Source organism: Pseudonaja textilis, chromosome 2 (genome assembly GCF_049901715.1).
Source record: "Pseudonaja textilis isolate UNSWEBS1 chromosome 2, rPseTex1.2, whole genome shotgun sequence".
In the NCBI taxonomy this organism is placed as follows: Eukaryota; Metazoa; Chordata; class Lepidosauria; order Squamata; family Elapidae; genus Pseudonaja; species Pseudonaja textilis.
In genome coordinates, this window is record NC_141991.1 from 118,255,033 (window position 1) to 118,271,169 (window position 16,137).

Genomic DNA, 16,137 nt, shown 5'->3' on the forward strand with positions numbered 1-16,137 from the left:
AGTTTGGAAACCTCTGCAGTAGGCTTTGAACTGGTACTGGTCCATGGATGGGGGCAGGGGGCAGGGAGTTGGGGAGCCCTGATCTACCAGTAATGCTGGAGAAGATTCGTAGAGGTATCTTTTTTGGAGAGCTGCTGCCAGAGAATTGAGTGGGTGGCTACAACCTTCAGTCATGCTGGAAATCACACTTTTACAAGTGAGTGACAGGACAGAACAACAAAGAATGATCAAGAATTGGTTTTAAAATGATGTATTTAGATTGGGGGATATTCAGTTCTTTCTTCTATGAACAATGCCTGTCTGTTACTAAACACAGCACTCCTGGATTAAAATTTACTCCATCTCTGTAACCTAAGACCAGCTAATCAAGCCATGGACAACTTATTAAGTTTGTGTGTCCATGGAGCCAACAGACACACGCAGGCACCCCTGTTGTTAAGGCAGTCATGTGCTTGGCTTAGTTATTAGATTTCTATCTTGTCCTACAGTCAAGAACTTGGTGCTGCAGATATCGTGCTCCTTCCTCCTGGTTATTCTCCCATAACAAACCTCAGAGACACATTGTGCTGAGACAATGGATGAACAGAAAACATTAATACATTCTACATTAAAAACGTCCTTTGTACGACCCTTTAATCCCTTAATTCGAGGTAGAGTCGGGATGACTGGATAGAGCTGAGTGTTTACTGGCCGGATGCCCTTCATCAGAGAGAAACATCTGCCGCGAACACTCAACTTTCTGAGTGGGGGGGGGGGGTGAGCATCTTCACCACTAGGCCACCACACCACTCACTCCTCATTCTACATTACTGCCTTGTTAATTTCCTCACTACTGCCAGCAGCAGCCAATATCAACATATACAACCGAGCAAAAGACATCATGATGGATCTGATAGAGAGGGGCAGGAAGAGAACACAATGACCTGGTCAGCACATGGCACAACTTTAGACCACAAGGTTACTGGTGACTCATGAAGCCTTCGATATGATCCCAGAGACCTTTAAGGTTATTGTCACGGTTAGTATGACAGGGAAAATTATTAAGACACATGACAGACTGATCATATGAACTAGGTTTAATGTTAATTAAGTTTAAAATGGAATGAAATAAGACAACCAAATACAATTCTGGTCCTTATACGTTGAAATATCAGGAAGCCCTGATATTTTTTAAAAAATATCTTGTTGTAAAACTATAAGTGACCGAATTTGTGTAATATACTAAGCCAGGGATCCACAATCCCCAGTCTGTGGACCAGCATTGGTCCCCGGCATGGTAGAAACCAGGCCTCAAAAACAAGCAAAGTCCCATCCATGGGATGCAGGCAGCACGTGAAACCACGCCCCCTCTGGTTCATGGAAAAACCTCTCTCCATAGATCTGGTCCCTGGTGCCCCAAAGATTGGGAGGCACTGTACTAAGCCATAAGATGTGATTTATAATGGCTGGATTTACCCAAAATGCTAAATCTACACAGTGTGGCTTAGTGCAATGTGTGAATGTAATGAATATGTATTGCATATCTAACGAAGTACTGTATCGCAAGCCAGCCAGAGTAATTTTGGGCAGTGAGATGGGCAGCATATAAATGTAATAATAAATAAGAAAGGATAAATAAAAGTATGGCATTACTGAATTAGGTGACTGTCAAAGACGACCCCTCGTCATTCACAAAGCATAGTTTTGCTCAGACAGGACAACTTTAAATTGCAGAAATACATGTCTTTTCCCATCAGAATCAATCAAATTAAAAAGAGGCAACACTTGCCTGTGAACTGCCTTGTAAAACTAAGATGTAGAATTATCCAAACCCAATCATCTTCTGGTGTCCTCTGTGGTAATACCAACAATACATCTAAAATAAAATGAGAAAAACAAGTGTGTTTGGGGTGGCATTTCCTAGAATTGCTAATATGTCACCCTCTTGATCTTATCTGGCAGACTCTTCACTTTGTAAGTGACTAATCTGAGTTTGCCTCAATTTTTGGCAATGGGTTTTGTTTATTGGGATGAAGTAAGCAGGTCCCATGTGGTTTAAAAAACAGACCCAGCAGCGTCTTTGAAGAGACACCACGCTCCACCTATTTTAAGAGCAATTTTAACCTATTTTAACAGCAAGAAGGACTCTTTGCCAAGGCCTCTGTCTGATATTGATACTGCACTACAATATAACCAAACCCAGAGAATGCCACAACAACAAAAAATTTCCACCCAAATTCTTCCTGTTCCCATGTTTCTTATTAATCCAGCCCAGCAGATATGATACTGCTTGATCAACTTATTTACCTGCTGGTCTGCATGTCCACATTAAAAAAAAACATTTTTTTTATAACAGGACACTTTATAGGCACTGTGGAACACATTCTTGATGTACAGTTGGTCCTTGACTTATGACCACTATCAAGACCAGAATTTCTGTTGCTAAGCATGGTGGTTGCTAAGTGAGTAGCACCTGATTCTACAACCTTACCTGCTAAGCAAATCACTTTAGCTGTTAAATGAATCATACGGTTGTTAAGTAAATCTGGCTTTCCCTATTGACTTGTTAGACAACAGCTGGGAAGGTTTCAAATAGCAATCACATGACCGAGAGATGCTGCAAACTTTGTAAACACACACTGGTTTCCAAGAGCCTGAATTTTGAGAATGTTTACCTTGGGGATGCTGCGAAAAGTTGCTTAAGTCTGAGGAATGGTCATACGGTTTTTAGTGCCCTTTTAACTTTGAATCATCAAATGAACGATTGTAAATTGAGGGTTTCCTGTTGTTATGGGCAATGAAGGTTTCCATTAAAATACGTGAAGGGAAATGATTGTATTAAAACAAAGATTCATAAGCAAGAATGTGCAAGAATCTGGTCCTCCGTTTTCAGAGTTTTCATATATGTTTTGATATATCAGTGATCAAAGTTATTCCTCTGTAGACACTCCTGGAAACAACTGGAAGAGGGGAAATATGTGTTTGGCAAGGACATCAGCACATATGACAGGACAGATATATAGTCTATTAAAATAGAGAGATACAGGTGTACCACAGAGTATAAATTTCCTTTTGTTTTAGTAAAATCTGGACTATACAATAAACTGATAAGGGGACTTGTGGACTTGGCACTATTAAAAGTGTTTTATGAAACAAAGAAATTAACATTTTAAGTCCTGGACATAAATATCTGTATTTTAGGAATACATTAGCAGTTAGTTGTCCTTATCTGATCTTGAAAATTCAGTGGCAAATCTGATTAGAAGTTGGATGGAAAACCACAGCAAAAGACCAGGGCAGTAGGCTTGAGTGGAAACAACAACAAAAAGTCAAACTCCGTCCATTGTGTTATCAAGAAACCTACGCAGATCTGTCTCTATCCATGAGGTCAGCAAGAGTCAAACTTGATTCAAAAGAGATTTTATCTTTTTATGCTATAGAAAACAATGCACAGTAAAGGACAAATAGACGTATATTAGTTGTGAAGATAACCCAGATCATGTTTAACAAAAATAATACTTTATTATATTTATTTATTTATTGGTTTAATTCAATGTAGATTGGCACCCATCTCTAGTACATGATTCTGGTTGCAGCAATGATTAAAAACAAAATGAAAACATTATAACAAACCAATAATAGCATACTGTATACAACACCTGAGATAAAACAATTAATAAGCCATGATTTGGCCTCAATTACACACCCAGGGCTATGGGCTCATTAACCAAACCAGGTTTCAAGGTCTTACAAAAGGCCAGCAGTCAGACCAAGTCTAATCCCCAGGGGGAAAAGGTTTGTTTGTTTGTATGTTTGTTTAACTTCTATGCAGGGGTGAGATTCTACCGGTGTAACAATCAGTTCAGCACATGCAGAGCGTTTGCTACTGACCTTCTCCAGCAATCCCTATGTATTAAAATAGCTGACATGCAGCAATCCTCTGTGCCAGCTGAGCTTGAAAAATAGGATATAAAACACAGCCTAGAGCCTGGGTGGGTGGGTGTGCCCAACAGCTGATCGCTGGATCAAACAAAACTGGTTTGCTCCCAGCTGATCCTCGGAGCTACCAGTTCACCCAAACCAGGCCAAACCGGTAGAATCCTACCCCTGCTTCTGTGTCATCCATTTTGCCAAAGTGACCTCTAGGTGCCTTATGATCTTTCAATAAAACACTATATAAAATATTTAAACAATAAAGTTGGGTGCCAAACAGAAAACCTTCTCTGTCTGGGCCCTCACCAGATGACACTCTATAATGGACATAACCCAGAGCATGTCATTCGTGTTGGATCAGACAGGATGGGTAGATACAACCAGGGAGAGATGGCCCGACAAGCATCAGTAAATATCAGTAAAACAAAACTACAGATAGTCCTCGACTTGCAACAGTTCATTTAGCGACTATTCAAAATTACAACCACACTGAAAAATATGACATGATGGTTTTTCACACTTACAAATGTTGCAGCATTCCCATGGTCACATGATTAAAATTCAGATCAACTGACTCATATTTATGACGATTGCAATGTCCCAAGGTCATATGATCACCTTTTATGACCTTCTGACAAGCGAAGTCAATGGGAAGCCAGATTCACTTAACAATCATGTTATTAACTTAACAATTACACTGATTCACTTTAACCATTGTGGCAAGGAAGGTCATAAAATGGGGCAAAATTCACTTAACAAATGTTTCGCTTAGCAACAGAAATTTGGAGCTCAATTGTGGTCATGAGTCAAGGACTACCTGTATAGCCAATTAAATTAGACAATAGCAAATGGCTGCTATTATGTTCAACTGGATAGGTCTAAGATAAAATTGAGACATCTGGATCTGGTGACTACCAGATGGCAGTAAAAAGAACTGTAAAGTCTTTGCTGCTACTGTACCATGCCTAGTGATTGCCTAGATTTTTGTACCACAGATAGCACACTAACTCTACAAACATATTCACAGATAAATTGTTAAAAGTATAAGGAAAATGCTTCTTCTAAAATGAATGAATACCAAGACATATTCCGCTACCTTAATTACAAACCTTCAAGAATAGGCAAGTTTCAAGATATAAGCAGTCCTCACTTAATGATGGCAATTAGAATCACAATTTCCATTGTCAAACAATGTGGACATCACATGATTACAAGGCTTAACGACTGCAATCCCAGCAGTCCCTGTTGCTGCCCTTAAGGGAGAATCATGGGACAGGACCTCCTTTCAACTTCCCACCAATGGGGAAGCCGGGAGGAAGTTGCAAGTCTGGGATGCTTGCAAGCAGGTTCTCAGGATGGTTAGTGGCTGCAGTGGTGCAATTGGGCACAGGACGGCTGCTTTGGGGGACAGGAAGGCACACAGAAAATGGCAGGAGCACCTTAAGCACCTTACAATCTTTCCCATTGACGTTGCTTGTGAGAAGCTGGCTGGGAAGTTTGCAAACAGTGATCATGGGATTGGAGTATATTGCAACCATCCTAAGTGCAAGCTGGTTACCAAACCCAGGTCATAATCATATGTGACCACAGGGATGCTGGGACAGTCAGAACTTTGAGGACTGGTCGGAAGTACACTTGTTCAGCATTTTCGTAATTTCAAACAGTTGCTGAACAAATGCTCATTAACTGAGAATTTAACATTAAAGTTGAAAGGAAGTTAAGAGAAAATACCGCTTCGTGAAGCATCCACAATTTTTGGTTTAATGGGGCTAAAAAAAATATTCAGAAATCCACAGTGCCAGAAACAGTCCTCATTTACAGACAGTCTGTACATACATCAAAAACATTTCAGAAGCAAAAGACGCAAGAGAAGTGGGCATCACACACTGCCCAGGGGCTATGATACAAGGAGAAATCATGCATTGCAAAAAACGCTTGGAGCTAGGAGATACTTTTAAAGTAATTTACCAGATCCCCTATATGGATTGCACCTGGGACTATGTAGGGCAGACAGAGAGGAAGCTAACCACCAGATTGCAAGAACACAAGTGAGCAGTCAGATGGGGAGACTTGAATTCATTGGTAGCCTCACACTACAATGAACAAGGACATACATTCAATTTTGCAGCTATTAAGATTGTTGGCTGAGCAAGTACAAAAATGATTGAAGCCTGAGAAACAGGCCCCTTGTCAGTCAACCAAGGTGATGATAGTAAATCATGTGACAGCACATGGAAACAATAGCCAAGTTAATAACCGACCATCAACACTCCAATCAACAACTAAAAAGCCACACATAACCAGGTACCACATATATATTAGGTATAGAATATAATAATTACGTATAGAATATAATACGTATAGAACACATTCTGGTGAGAAACCTTCCCTGAGGATGGGCTCCAGCATGAGTCCAAAAAGCTTAGAAGACTAAATCTTTGGTCCCCTCTGATCGGTCCAGATTGGATCCTGCATATAAAGAATAACTGGCACAATATCAAAACTCAGAAGTTGAGGGGAAAAGAAATACATGATTGGGAATGGACTTCAACAGAATGAATAGGAGATTCAGAACAAAAGTGCAGAACTTGTTAAAAGTTCCAGAATCCCACTTTTCAGAATAACGATTATTTTCTAGAGTCAAAGGTTTAATTTTTCACAAAACCTCTTCTTTATTGGGTCATGTGTCAGGAAATCTGCCTGAGAAAATGTATAAAGAACCAAAATGATTCACTGGGAACTTGCTTAACAGTTTCCCAAGAAGTAGTCATCTAAAAACAAACAATTTCTTTCTGCAAAAAAGAGAGGGCTTCATTATATTTCTTCCAATAAGCCTGTTTGGGTAATAATTATCTGCTTCGTGAATAGAAAAGAGGTTGAGTTTCCAAAGTCATCCCAGGCATGATTGCAAATCTCAACTTGCCTGGGAAGGGCTTCACTCAGTTGATAGTTTTACTACATATGTAGGAATTATCTTATAGCCAAATCTGAGATTTCTTAAAATTACAATCCTGAAACCTCTGTGGGAGTCAATCATACAACCTGCTGGAATGCCTTTCGCAGGTGGTGTTTAAGGAATTTATTCATTTATTTAAAAGGCTTTGATAGCTGCCCATATTATGAACCACAACCCTGGGTGACTCACAAAGGTATAAAAAAACTTTAAAAAAAAACACTACCCAAAGAACCACAATAGAGAGACTCTTGGTACTCTCCCACATATCAGCCTTCCACCTTGCTGGGCTCCTCCATCTTTTCCTTACAATTTGTCAAGATTTTCCATGTTCCACACACAGCAGGGGCAGCTAAGGAGAAAACCCCCCACTTCCTAGGTCCTACCAGAGGGCAGCACATATGAGAAGGGATCTGGAGCGTGTCCACTGTTTTTGACCTAGTGGGACAGGCAGATACCTTCAGGGAAAAGGAAGTCCCACAAATATCCTGATCCCATGCCCTTTAGGGCTTTAGAGGTGATAAATCAGCACCTTGAACTGCACTGGGGGGGGGGGAGAATGGCAGGCAATGCCATTTGCACAGCTACAATGTAATTATGGTCAAGCTGTGGAGTGGTTTAATGTTTGGCTATTCTACACCCAACCATACAAGAGAGAAAGAGAAAAATGGCTTCTATCAACACATGGAAAAGCCACTAATGCAGAACCAGGAACTTTCCTCCACTGACCAATGCTTAGGCCTGCAAAACACTTCCTGGCCATTGTACCAACCCCAAATACCATATAAAAAGCAGCTCTGGGGAGCAGCTCTACTTGATGCCCCTCCCCAAACTAAAATCACTACTATCTCCTTCCTAAGTAGCAATAACATAAAAAGGCACTGTTTTAAGGAGAGAATAAAGGTAAAAAGAGTAGATTGGAGACCACAAATAGTATACTACTATCTCATCCTGCCACAGCATGCAGCGAGGACATGTTGAAGTCCACTTCGATGAGATTAGTTCACCTACAACATGTGTTGTTTTTTTGGTGACACATCGAGAGGCACCACAAAAAGGTTGTGCACTCTCAGACAGCCTTTGGAGCCTCTAAATGTCATGCAAAAGGGTCCTGCACTCACACAGCCTCTACAGCCTCTAAATGGCACGTGAGAACGGGGCATGCTTTCCTGGTCTTTTTGGAAGCTGCAAGGCCACACAAAAGCATCTTCTGAAGGTTCCAGGTCTTGTGCAATGAGAAGTTGTGTATTTTAAGAACTTCCCTAACACATATTTGCAGATAAATCACACAATTCCTTACAAACAATTGTACTGTTTGCAGCTAACAGAAGCTAATGTTTTGCCAAAGATCCAGCAACTGAGCCACAAGCTAAATGAAACACTGCTAAGGAAATTTTGGGGGTGATGGGGGATTAACTAGTGTTAAACCTCCCCCGCCTGGTAATATCTCCTTCATTTCAAACGAAGTCCATGTAGTTTTCTCTAGAAGAGTACATATATGTTTTATTATTACTTTCTTCCAAGATGTTTTTTCAGCTTCCCACTCTAATGTATTGCTGTAGGATTTTCTGGTGGTCTCCTTTCCGAGTACTAACTATATCTGACTCTGCTTAGTTTTTAAGCATGTTAACTACAGCTATGTAAATGGAAAGAAAATCCATACGGGACTATAATATACTGTAAAAGTTGCATTTAAAGATCCAACTAAACCACATTTTCACGAAGCATACAAGAATTGAAGATGTGTGGTACTCTGGCTGGATTTAAACTAACCTGAATTTTTGCAACAGCAAATTTTGACTGCACTTCTATATCTAACTGAGCTATGAGTCAATTTGCACATAAATTTTCTCAAAACAGAATAAAGCACTTCCTTTTGACTCATGAAAGCAGCTGGGTGGTTTTCCAGGATCACTGAACTATTTTGAACACTGGTCCTTACTCCTTCCACATATAGGTAGCGACAACTAGGAGTAGTTTCGCACTTATGTGGGCCTGGAAAAGATGTTAAACAGCATAGAAGGTGCTTTGCGTATACTTCTATATGATCCAAGGCATTTCTTTTGAAGGATTTGTGCAATATCTTGTCAGTACTGAACTCAGGGGAGAATTTCTTACATGACACCATTCCAAGTAGTTAGATAGAATACAGAGGATTTTGTAGCTGAACTTTCTACGGATTGTGATGTGTCATCCTTAGAAAGAGAAATGGAAACTGACCACACCCTCACTCCTGTGCTCTTAACACTGGAGTAGCTTAACAGTTTTTCTCTGAGTAGTTTACATCTTTATCTTCTCAGAGGACTGTACACACAGGTGCTAGCTCTTGATAGTCATATGCACCCAAGCCTAACAAAGATGCTTGAAAGCTATCTAAGGATACAGACCTAAGTGCTGAGTTTGACTGGTAGCATGAGATTAAAAAAACCCTTGACTTTATGGACAAGCCCATGTAACTTTCTCTACAAACAGATATGGCGTCATTACTTTCTTCCAGGATGTTCTTTCTCTCAAGTAGTTTACAATCCTGGAATTTGTTGGTAGTTTCCCATCCATTCATTAAATTGGTCTGACATTGTTTAGTACTTTTTAAGATCAGCCAGACTTCAGTACTGTCTGTTGTGATGGGAAAAATAAAGAGGGGAGAGGACAGGATCAAACATCCCCATATGCTACTTTTTTTTTCTTTTTTAACAGAAAATAATCTTTTCAAGAGAAAAGGCTGAACAAAGTCTTTGACTGCCAGGGTGGTAGTTTTTCCGCTTGAATCAACATGCATGTATGACAGGAATAGGCAGCGGCTGGATGTCACCCTTTTCCCACCTGGCACCTTCCAGTTGCCTTGAGTTTTTAATTCTCAGGATTCTAAGTCAGCATGTCAGACGGTGCAACTGCAACACAACAGAAATACCTAGAAGCTGCCAGCTGGAGAAAATCTTCCCAAATCATGCCACTTAGAACACAAGGGTTACAGCCCAACTGTCTCTATGCGCCTTTTGTGAAAACAACTGTTTTTGACATTGTTTGCAAAACTTGAGTCACAGTCTGCCTGCCTGGATTTTAGAAACCTGAACAACTGGATGTCCCAGCAATTAGAGGAATCCTAACTAGTATAAGCAGAAACTGTAAACCATAGCCTGACCAAGGTTAGTTATTAGCTAATGGTGGGAGGGGCACCCGGGAGCTTTATTCAGTTGCTTACCCCGAGAAATAAACAACTTCTTTAAATAACTTCTTTATTTCTTTGTGGGAGGGATTTAAAATCTTATAAAGTTTCAGATTTTTAAATATTTTTAGCGTGGACCTCCTTTGTTCCATGCTGTCATTTATCTTGACACTGTAAAGTGGAAACCAGACATTGATATGGTTCCCAGTCTGTCCTAGATAGCCACGAGGCCTTTAAGATATGGAGACACCTACAGGAGACCTCCAGAGTGCCAATACGGTAAGTTTACACTGTTTTTACTTTTTATTTTAAAAGTGAATCCTAGGTTAGAGATAGGTGGTTGGTTCAAGATACAAATACCAAAAGACTATTTGTAGTTCATGGTTGAACTGCGGTGTCCTTGGTGCTCTCTGAGCTTGGTGGTTTTCTTGCAGATGTTTCATTACCAAACTAGGTAACATAATCAGTGCTGATGATGAAACATTTGCAAGAAAACCACCAAGCACTACACAAGCTACAAGTTATGTAATTCTCCCTTGATTTATATCCTTTTATCGTAATATAAGCTACACTTAATTGATAAAACATCAGTTAGCATTACAAATTAGTGAACCTAGTTTATTTCGCTATCTGGCAAGGTCACCTTTCCTTAGAGTGTACCAACAGATACTATTTACCGTATTTCCCCATGTATAAGCCACCCCTTTTTTCCAAAATTTTCAAGCCCAAAAAGTAGGGGGGTGGCATATACAAAGCAGGTACACTTTTTATACGTGAAAACGATACGATTACGAGTGCAGTACGCGATAGAAATGCATACGCTAGGCATCGGCCTGAATGCTTCGTTCCTACTCTCGCTCCGATGCGTAGATTGCTAGCGTCGCCGCACTGCTTTTCGGCGTCATGACCGAAGTTGTAGATCTAGACGTCGAATTTTGTTTCTTTGTAAATTTTCTTTCTTCATAACTTGTTTCTCTAATAAAATATTTTTTTCAAAACTTCACAGTCCAAAAATTGGGGGGGTGGCTTATACAAAGGGGGTGCTTATACATGGGGAAATACGGTAGTTCTTTTGAGAGCTCAGAAAAACATAAGGAGATACACTGACAGTGTTAGAATTCATGTATGTGTGAAAAGGACTTTTGAGGAAACATGAACATATTTATGATTCCTATTTCAAGCAACTCCACAGTAGTACATAACTAATGTTAAGTTTTCTGCCCGAACTAATGAGCATTGAAAAGTGAGTATCAAAGATTCTGCCATAAATGTCACTAAATACAAAATGAAGAATTAAATCTAGATGGCATTGATCATATAGGCTGTTCAGAACTGAGAAGAAATTTCCTTTGCATACTTTCTAGAAAAGATTCTGGATCTTCTCCATGCCAAATATCCAATAATTCCATCGTCCAGACACATTGCTAAATACTGTATATATATTTGGTAAAGCTCAATATTTCTAACTACTACACACAAAATGAAATGTACCTGGTAAACAAAATCTTTCCTAAATGAAACAAGGGGAAAGGTAGGCAGACTTCTGAGCCTAGGCACTATGAATACTCCAAACTGGAATTTAATCTTAGGGTAAAATGATTCTGCTCCAGGATACAGTAATTTACAGTATATAACATCCTAAGAAAAGGAAGCAGACTTTTATTTTTGCATATATAACATTGACAACAGAGGCAGAAACAAACAAGGTACATACACCAAACCCCAAGGCAGGGCTTTCCACCAATGACTGTGCCCAAAAGGTGTTCGTTTTCATCTTCTCTGCTTTTCCTTTGCTTTAAGAACATCTGGAAGCTCGTTTCTCACAGCCTTTACTTTCACTTACCATGATTTGTCTGGTAACTAGCAGAAATACAGGATACCCACCTAACAACAAACAGTTTCTTCTTCATATTATACATTTCCATTGAGTCCTCTTATGTTCTCCCATTTCTTCTATATATTAAAGGGTACTTTCCAATGCTAACCCTTTGTTTTGTTCTCTCAAGCTTATTTCTGAATTGACTAATTTAAAACAAAAAAAGTTCAAACGTTAATGAAAATTGTTCAAACAGTAATGACAACAGGTTCCGATTGTGCATGTTATTAGTGTAATTTGTATTCTTACAATCCAGATCAGAATTTGATTTTCTGGACCACAAAAGTTGGCTTTTTGATTTGAAATTAAGGTTTGATTAGAGGGTTTTTTTTCAGTTTTCTTTAATGTCTGATAAGCTTAGCAAAGCAGTTTTCTTTATCTTACAAGCTTGTGATCAGCATGGGAAAGTGTCAAGTTTCCATTCTCTATCAACTGAGTAAACTAAATGAGGTATGGCTTCACTTTATTAATCTGAGATGAATGAAATGAGGACAAAATAGTCAAAGTTCAAGTACTGACCACAGCAATGACTGCTACCATTCTAGACTCTGGAAACCAAAAGTTTGAACAGCTATGGTGAGTGCTACCAATGATCTGCAGGGACACGTTACTATTTGTATAGCAAGATGAGCTCTAAGATTGATTTTTAAAAAAAAGCCAAACCAGAAAATTAACTTTAAGCAATGGCATTGCATATGCTTCAAAGAATAAAACCTGTTCAGAACATGGAGAAACAGATTTCTGGGAGACGTGTGGTGAACTGAAGATGTCTCCGTAAAAGCAGAATCGTCAACCATGGCAAAGATTAAGGGATCAATGAATTAAACTGGATGTTTAGAACCTCACTGGATAAGAAGACAAAAGATCACCCACATGTGCTCCACATGGCTGGTCCTTATGAGGCGACTAAAAGACTTTCCCTGGGTTTGGGCACCAGAAGAAAAGATTATGAATATCTCCCTTACTCCTCACTTTTAGAAATTGCCTGTTAAATCTTTTTAAAACTATTAAAGATCTTTGGAGCAACAAGTTTGGAAAGTCACATAGTTTTATCTTCAACTTTGAACAGAAGAAAAATTAATCATAAACCTAAGAACTTTAAGAATTTGAGCAAAAAGCAAAATAAAACATTGATCTAAGAAAGATATTTAACAGAGTTGGAAGGAACCTTATAGATCATCTAGTCCAGCAGTTGCCAACCGGTGGACTGCGGCCCACTTGTGGACCATGAAAATTTTTTGGTGGGCCGCAGAGAAATCTCACCCCCAGAGCACTCCCCCCAAAGCAATTAATCCAGGCTTTGCAGGAACACAAGGCTGCACTGCCCACATAGCCCGCCATGAACCCTCCCCCGGCCACTCACTCCTTACCTGGCAAACTTTCCTGCTAAATTGCTATTTTTCCTTTTTCCAACCATCAGCTGTTCTGCTGTGCCAGGAGATTTAGATTAGCTAGGAAGCAGGAAATGGTTGGATTTCTTGCTTTCTAGCTAGTCTTTAGATCTTCAGCTCTGCTTTTAAGCACAGCCAAACCTTAGGACTGAAGGTTCTGTTATTCATGCAGACTCATGGCAAGCAAAATTTATATGGCAGACTGAGCTAGCCGATGGCAGATAGATAGATTACTGAATAGTTCTGTGAGCAACTCAATCTGCCTGCCTGCTTTGCCTGATTTTGGGTAAAAGTTGCTTTTTTTAAATACAAATTTCACTACTTATAAAAATATTTAATTTACATACAAGCCATGCCCAGCCAGTCACATGACCACCAAGCCACACCCACAAATTAGGCCACACCACAGGCCCAGTTAGTGGTCCCTGGGATTTAAAATTATGAGTTTGGTGGTCCCTGGGGTCCAAAAGGTTGGCGACCCCTGATATAGTCCAACCCCCTGCCCAAGTAGGAGACCCTACACCATTTCTGACAGATGGCAGTCCAATCTCTCTTCTCTTTTTTTGAAAATTTTATTTGGGTTTTCACAAAAAAAACCCCATAATAGAAATAAAACATCCTTTTTTTGAAAATAGCATGGTCCCAGGTTACACTTCTTCATACAGACACAAACTTAATTTCATGCTCATTTTTGTGTTCTATTCCATATCTTATTACTGTTTTACATTTTCTACATAGTTTTTCCCCTCTTTTAATTTTCTCAACTTTATTTTGATTATCTCATCTCAATTCAAATCATTATATTTATACTTCTGTCTGTCCTGTTTCAATTTCATATTATCTTTTCTCATTAAACAAATTTTCTCCTGTAGTTACTAATTGGAATATGACACTTTTATATCTTTTAATTTTATCCATTCAACTCTTATTTAAGCTTCAATGTATACCTTTAAGATTATAACATTCAATATAATACATAACTTCCAATTGAATTCTGCTTGGTACATTCTTAAAATACTCACTATATTCTTAAAAAAAGATTATATATATAAGTAAATAAAACACTCATTCCATTCCATTCCAATTCAATTCTATCATTAATATTCATTAAAATCTTAACATCTTTAACATTTCTTTTCAATTAAATATCAAACTTTCTTGGGAACACTTATAAACTTTCCATAATTATTTTTTTTCCATATTTCTTTTCACTTATATTTTATAAATCATTAATAATACTTAAAATGTTCCCATCCTTTCCTAATTTAATTCTCTTTCACTTTATTTCATTTGTTTATTAACAAACATTCCACTAGATTACGATAAATATTTTATCCATCATTTTAGGCATATTTTCAAAAAATATTTCTATTTGTAATATAACAATACCATTTTATGTACCTTTGCAGAATCCCTTTTACAATTAAGTTTTCACCCATTATCTCTAAGCAGGCTTATACTTTCAATTCTTATACCTTTGCCCTGTTTCTCTATATCTTGTTTCTGTCCTTTATAACTTCTTTTCCTTTCCTTCTTCCCTCTCTTCTTCTCCCTCCCCTTTTTACCCCCTTGTCTCTCTACTTCTAATTCTCTCTTCTGTAATCCCCTCTTCTGTTGCTTTCTAATATTATACTTATTTTTCAAACTATTCTTCTTTTTGATTGTTTTTTCAAGTCTTAAACTTTTTATTCTCTTTCTACCCTTTCCTTTTTCCCCCCACATAAAGTTACTTGATCATTAAAGATGGCTTCTTCTTTGTCCCAATCTTCTTGTTCTGCAAGCGTTTCTTGTTGTTTCTCATAGTTCCAGATCTCCATTTCTAAGTTGAAATATGAAGCCAAAAGAACCTCTCCCTTCTTGTGCATCTTCTTTATACTTTTTAAGTTCCATTTTCAGTTCTTCTAAATGTGGTGCCATTTTAAACACTTTTAAACAACCACTCGATTGATTTTAGTCATTTAAATGCAATAACCAAAAATCCAGAGATCACCAAGTAATCCAAATAATCCCAAGATGTACTTCTTTTTTCACTTTCTCTTCCTGGGGTTCTACTATTTTGTTGCCAAGTTTCAGTTAAAATGTATCTTTTAGGAATCTTGTTGAGGTTTTACTTCCAGGCAGTCTCCTCCATTTTTCCAGATCCTGCCGTTTTATTCTTTTTCTCTCCTTTCCTGCTTTTAAGAAATCCAGAAATCTTTATTGTCCCTTTGACATTTTATTTTCAGCTTAAATGCCTGTTGATGTCAAAGTGGATTTTTTTTCAATTTCTTGCTTAAGTCTCTTAGCTGTCAGTATATGGAAGGGAAGAGAAAACAAAAACAAATCCTTTCCCTTTTCTCTCTCCTTCGCTGCTTCAAGATCTTCTTTGGGAACAATGTTATTTTTTTTTATAGTTTAAATTCCAGGGTACCTTAGTTGTTGCTTTTACAGTTTAACCCGGTCAACCAAAACTTTCTCTTATCTTCCTCCTGCACATTCTTTTCTGGTTGAGTTCTTCTTTGAGGTGGCCATTTCTGACCACCGCTGTAGCTGCCTTCAGGAAAGGGAGTAATGGCCAGCTGAGGAGGAGAGATGCAGCTGCTGGCAGTCTCCCCCCTCTTCACCACCTCTACAGGGTGGCTTAGCCCCGAAACCAGCCGGCTCGGGGCGCTCCAGCAGTCCAATCTCTTCTTGAAAGTCTCAGGTGATGACGCTCCCACAACTTCCGAAGGCAAGGTGTTCCACAAGTTGATCATTCTCACTGTCAGAAAGTTTCTCATTTCCAAGTTAAATCTCTCCTTGTTCAGTTTCCATCCATTGTTCCTTGTCTGGCTAACAGGTGCTTTAGAAAATAGCTTGA

At 38.8% G+C, this 16,137-nt stretch overlaps 1 protein-coding gene across 10 annotated transcripts in view; it reads right to left on the minus strand.

The window, feature by feature from the left end:
- Nucleotides 1-16,137, minus strand: part of ARSG (arylsulfatase G) — a 104,430-nt gene that overhangs the window by 65,686 nt on the left and 22,607 nt on the right. For 2 of the 10 annotated variants that reach the window (XM_087925045.1, XM_087925036.1), the window contains exon 2: nt 1,769-1,855. The exons of the other annotated variants lie outside the window; for them this stretch is intronic. The gene's annotated coding sequence lies outside the window, so the exon portion shown is untranslated. The remainder of the gene's footprint in view (nt 1-1,768; nt 1,856-16,137) is intronic. 10 annotated transcript variants of the gene reach the window in all.